This window comes from Hemitrygon akajei, unplaced genomic scaffold (genome assembly GCF_048418815.1).
Source record: "Hemitrygon akajei unplaced genomic scaffold, sHemAka1.3 Scf000052, whole genome shotgun sequence".
Lineage (NCBI taxonomy): Eukaryota > Metazoa > Chordata > Chondrichthyes > Myliobatiformes > Dasyatidae > Hemitrygon > Hemitrygon akajei.
The window spans coordinates 870,563-876,632 of record NW_027331938.1 but is presented as its reverse complement, the minus strand read 5'-3'; the positions used below and the strand labels follow the sequence as shown (position 1 = coordinate 876,632).

At 44.9% G+C, this 6,070-nt stretch overlaps 1 long non-coding RNA gene across 1 annotated transcript; it reads right to left on the bottom strand.

The window, feature by feature from the left end:
• Window positions 1–1,177: 1,177 nt before the first annotated feature.
• On the bottom strand, window positions 1,178–5,802 carry LOC140721217 (uncharacterized). The gene is made up of 4 exons (XR_012097338.1): window positions 5,737–5,802; window positions 2,851–2,892; window positions 2,155–2,198; window positions 1,178–1,802 (listed from the first exon to the last, which is right to left on the bottom strand). It is a non-coding gene; the product is annotated as an uncharacterized lncRNA (long non-coding RNA).
• Between the last annotated feature and the right edge of the window lie 268 nt (window positions 5,803–6,070).

Sequence of the window (6,070 nt, the reverse complement as noted above, 5' to 3'; positions counted from 1 at the left end):
AGCGTACAGGAAAATTGGAGAAAAGGGTCTGGATCAGTGTCTCGGATGGATAAACATTCTCTGAGCCAATTCACGCAGCAAATCAGGAGTCAACTCAGGGTTTCAGCACCGTTTTCTATTTTATTCCATTTATTATTCAGCCATAAAGCGCGGAGTAGCCGTTCAGCGACCGACGACAAACCCGATCAACAGAGGAGGTTTACAAGGACGTTGCCTGGGTGGGAGAGCATGCCCCATGGAAATAGGTTGAGTGACCTCGGCCTTTTCTCCCTCGAGTGACGGAGGATGAGAGGTGACCTGACAGAGGTGTATAAGATGATGAGTGGTATTGATGGTGTGGATACCCAGAAGCCTTTTCCTAGTGCTGAAATGGCCAACACGAGATAGTGTAGCTTTATGGGTCTCGGACGTAGGTCAAGGGGAGAGTCAGAGGTAGGTTCTTCACACAGAGAGTGATGGGTGAGTGACATGCACTGCCAGAGACGGTGATAGAGGCGGATACAATAAGGTCTTTTAACAGCCATTTGTATAGATACATGGAGCTTCGAAACATAGAAGGCTGTGCGGTAAGGGAAAAATCTCGGCAGTTTCTGGAGCAAGTTATATGGTCGGCACAACGATGTAGGCCGAAGATCCTGTAATGTGCTGTAGAGTTTCTGTGCGCCATGTTCCATGTTCCAACGCTGACCTAATCACAGGGCAACTTGCAATGACCAATTAACCTTCCTGGACTTTGGATGGTGAGATGAATCCGAACGCCGCTATGCTAACCACGCCTGAGTTGAATGGGCTTAAAATAATTTTGCCATTTAAATCACACATTACAACACAGAATCAGCTGGTTAGGTAGCACGAATAGAGTACGAAGGAGACAGAGATTCGACCAGGGGTCATTTTATCAAAATCCCCATGACAGGTCAATAGACCAGTCTCTTATAACGCATTTGGATAACAGCGGGAGCACACGAGTAACACCTGAAATCCGGGACCATGGTATTGATGATCTATTTCCGGCCCTGGTCTCGGACAGAATCTGATGTTTCTCTGTATTTTTCAACATAATTCTTTATCTTTCTGTTCAAGGCTCCTTGATTGAGGCTTAGGAGCACAGAGACTATGTCATTTCCTGTCTGTTTATCAGACGCTGAAGGTCATTAGGTGTTTCCTAATCCCTGGAAAGGCACTTCCGCCGTCCATGCTCGTATCCCGCCCACTCTGTCCAAATGGGTTTGGGCCTCTGAGACACTAATGGAAGGTGAATACGAGGAAAGTGACGAATACGGATCCCCTGCTCACAGCGAGCTCTATGACGCTGAGGGTGAAATTAATGGAATTAAAAAAACTTGGCCGTTTGTACCGCGGCACCGGCCTCACGCCAAGTGAATAACGAAGCTAAGCTGTGGGTTGAGCGTGAAGCGCTCCGATATTTCATGTTTTTCAGCGTCACAAGTAGTCAGAAACCTACCGGCACATGATGTGGGTCAAGACGGTGTAGAGGTTAGATCACACAGCAAAGTTGAGAGGGAAAATGTCGGCGGCAGTGTGAAGGTGTCAATTATGGGACATAGGAGTCTGGGCTGAGGTGAGGGAACTAAGCTGCTGTGATACAAACGAGTCAAAACCTTCACTGATGACTTCGTCGTGAGGATGTGAAACGCATAAAAGGTATATCGGAGAGATGGAGAACAATTATAAAGAAACATTGAAGGACATTCTGAACGATGGCGTTTCCCTCGATGGTTGCCCTTCCTCTGGGTCAAATCACGTGCCAACCATCCCCTTCTCTTCACCAGTGACGTCATCTGCGGGAACAATTCACACGTCAGCAATCGGAAAGTGCGGCTGCTGGTGAGGACAAACACGAGATGATGATTTTTGAATCTGTGCCAAACATCGTGACAATGGAGCATTGCATAGAACTAGTATATTTCATATCGCCACGGGCCCAGCAAATTTGTTACTTGCAATATCAGTATATCGCTGTACGATGTCGCCCAACTCCAGTCTTATACTGTGTTTCGAAACTGCTAACGACAGGGTAATATATACACGGCACAACCATGGCCCTGCACGGCTCACAGAACTGAAACTAGTGCATACGTTTCCTTTACAGGTGACACTATGTATCGGCAGCCCAATATCCCGTTCACTTACCTCTTCAGATCACTGTAAACAGATTGGTTCTCCAGGACAAGTCCCTGTAAGTGTGAGGAAATCAGCATGATTAGCAGATTTTTTTAAAAATCAAAAGCATTTCGTGTCTGAAGAAAACTGCAAGAATATTAAGGAGTACCTGCGCTTATTTAATAAATTATGTCTGAAAGTAACACGGAACAGTCGGACCATGATGAACAGAGGATCCGAGACAGACAGTCATGGTCCCCAAGCGAAAGGGCACGTAATCCCTTGTCCTTTGCTTCCCTTCCGTCAAGAAGATCAGAGTGATATTTGCAACTTTCTAGCCCTCAAAAACAATTCCACAGTAATCTGCAGCTTGGAATACCAGTACAATTCCCTCCACTATCTCTTCAGCGGCCCGTTTCAGAATGCTGGGGAGCAGTTAATCCCGGTGATTTCTCCACCTTCAGCCCTTCCAGCTTGCCTTGCATCTTCTCCTTATTATAGTGACTGCAACCACTCCGGTGCCCTGACACTGTCATACTGATGGTCTGCTCCGCAGTAAAGACTGACACATGATACTTCATGAGTTCATCCGCCATTTCTGTGCCCCCTACAGTTGCCTCTTCGACGTCATTCTCGCTGTCGAATGTCTCAATTCAGGTTTTGTTTCTTACTGTGTGAAGTGGAACAATTACTACAAAAAGGGATTGACGCAAATATAGCCCTTACCATATAAGTGGAGCTTCCATCTTCTGCCTTGTCCCTTGCGCCCTGAAAAGAGAAGTTGGAGATTTCTATTGAGAGGTTTAACCAAGTGCTCAACATTTGTATTCCGTCTCTCAACATATAAACACCACGAGTATCAATTTTCACATTCTTCCCTGCTTGGAGCAATATTGCACCATTCGCCATTCTACACGCTGTGTGCTTCAGATTCAGTGTGAGAACAATATATATTTTCTTTGACATAGGAACACTGCCGAACGATATTAAATCATTCGTAATCACTCAGCAATAAGGGTCGCATGATGCATGTTACTTAACGAGGAACTCGTCTCCAAAACCATTCATCTTGGGAGATAAGTCTGGATCAGAATGTGCCCGTGACAGATTGGGGATACGGACTTGTGGCCTCAGGACGCTGACCGTATTTGCTCTTTCTCGTAAACGCTCACAGAGATCACTGCTGATCACAATGGGCCTGTGCAGACCTGACCATGCTTTCCCTCTGTGACTTACCCGCGTGGACCGGACATTTACAAAGTCATTCATGAAATATGTTCCAGTCAGAGTAAGATATGTTTTTGCAGAGAACAAGAATTATGGATTCTGCGCACACCGCAGGTGTCTCCAGTGACGTCTTTCTGCAGATGCAGAGCAACACCCACAAAATGGCGGAGGAACTCAGCGTTTCAGGTAGCATCAATGGAAATTAATAAACAGTCGCCATTTTGGGTCGAGACCCTTCTACTGAACTGGAAAGGAAGCGGGAAAGCGGGAGCAGTAGTGGATAGGACGGTTTTCCAGCTGGAAGGTGAAAGGTGGGCCTGGACAGTGGGGAAAGGTAAAGGGCTGAAGAAGAGACTAGATCATGGCAGAAGGAAGAGGGTCACCAGGGGAAGTTGCTGGCAGGTGGGGGAGAAGATATTTGAGTCCAGATTGGAGAATACGTGGGAAGCGAACAAAATGCCGGTAGGAAAATGTCGACGTTCATGCCATTAAGTTTGGGTTCCGTTATGAAGCGTTGTTCCCAGGTAAATGGAAATGGGAACCGGGATAGATCATCCATGATCTTAATAAATGACCAATCAGAGCCGAAGGGGCCGATGGACGCTGCCCATCACATTACTTATGTTCTTGTCAATAGACAATAGACAATTGGTGCAGGAGTAGCTCATCAGGCCCTTCGACAGAGCATCGCCATTAAATGTGAACATGGCTGATCATCCACAATCAGTATCCTTTGCAAAACGATGACTGAGTACTAGAGCTTTTAAAGAATATAAAAGTGGATAAATCTCCGGATCTTGACAGGATTTTCCATAGGACCTTGAGGAAGGTTAGTCTAGAAATAGCAGGGGCTCTGTCAGAGATATTTCAAATGCCATTAGAAACGGGGATGGTGCCGGAGGATTGGCGTATTGCTCACGTGGTTGAATTGTTCAAAAAGGTTTCTAAGAGTAAACCTAGCAATTATAGACCTGTCCGTTTGACGTCAGTGGTGGGTAAATTAATGGAAAGTATTCTCAGAGATGGTATATATATATTTATTTGGATAGATAGGGTCTGATTAGGAGCAGTCAACATGGATTTGTGCGTGGAAGGCCATGTTTGACAAATATTATTGAATTTTTGAAGAGGTTACTGGGAATGTTGACGAGGGTAAAGCAGTGGATGTTGTCTATATGGACTTCAGTAAGGCCTTTGACAAGGTTCCACACGGAAGGTTATTAAGGAAGGTTCAATTGTTAGGTATGAATATTGATGTAGTAAAATGGATTCAACAGTGGCTCAGTGGGAGATGCCAGAGAGTAGTGGTGGATAACTGTTTGTCAGATTGGAGGCCGGTGACAAGTGGTGTGCCTCAGGGATCTGTACTGTCTCCAATGCTGTTTGTCATGTACATTAATGATCTGGATGATGGGGTTGTCAATTGGATTAGTACGTATGCAGATCATACTAAGATAGGTGGCGTTGTGGATAATGAAGTAGGTTTTCAAACTTGCAGAGGGATTTAGGCCAGTTAGAAGAGTGGGCTGAAAGATGGCAGATGGTGTTTAATGCTGATAAGTGTGAGGTGCTACAATTTGGTAGGAATAATCAAAATAGGACATACATGGCAAATGGTAGGGCATTGAGGAATTCAGTAGAATAGAGTGATCTAGAAATGATGGGGAATAGTTCCCTGAAGGTGGAATCTCATGTGGATAGGGTGGTGAAGAAAGCTTTTGGTATGCCGGCCCTTATATATCAGAGCATTGAGTATAGGGTTTGGGTTGTAATGTTAAAATTGTACAAGACTTTGGTAAGGCCGAATTTGGAGTATTGTGTACAGTTCTCGTCACCGAATTATAGGAAAGATGTCAACAAATTACAGACAGAGCAGAGCAGATTTACTAGAATGTTACCTGGGTTTCAGCACACAAGTTCCAGGGAAAGGTTGAACAAGTTAGGTCTTTATTCTTTGGAGCGTAGAAAGTTCGGGGGTACTTGATGGAGTTTTTTAAAATTATGAGGGGGATAGATAGAGTTGACGTGGATAGGCTTTTTCCATTGAGAGTAGGGGAGATTCCAACAAGAGGAGATGATTTGAGAGTTAAGGGGCAAAAGTTTAGGGGTAACACGAGGGGAAACTTCTTTATTCAGAGAGTGGTTGTTGTGTGGAACGAGCATCCAGTAGAACTGGTAGAGGCAGGTTCGATTTTGTCATTTAAAACAAAATGGACAGGTATATGGACAGGAAAAGAATGGGGGGTTATGGGCTGAGTGCAGGTCGGTGGGACCAGGTGAGAGTAAGCGTTCGGCATGGACTGGAAGGGCCGAGATGGCCTGTTTCCGTGATGTAATTGTTATATGGTTATATTTTATATCAGGAACATAATACAAAGATCCAACCTGTTCAATCCTTGAGAGATTTTCATAGTTTCCCGATGCGTTCACGGTGTTTGTATCCAAGGTGCCTGCGGGAACAATACAGATACGTCACAGTGGTGAAGAGCATCATGGGCCGTTGTTAATACCGCGGATGTCAATCCGGCCACAAAACAAAATGCCAGCGATAACATGAACTACATTCCCACAAACGCCAGAAACCGGTAATCCCCTGTATAGACGACCAATAATTTAGGTCAGAAACAGAAAGGTAAATCTCATACCGTCCCTCTAATTATATTGTAATCTTGTGTGGAAAATTTCCACTTATTTAACTGGACAACCCAACAACCCAAGC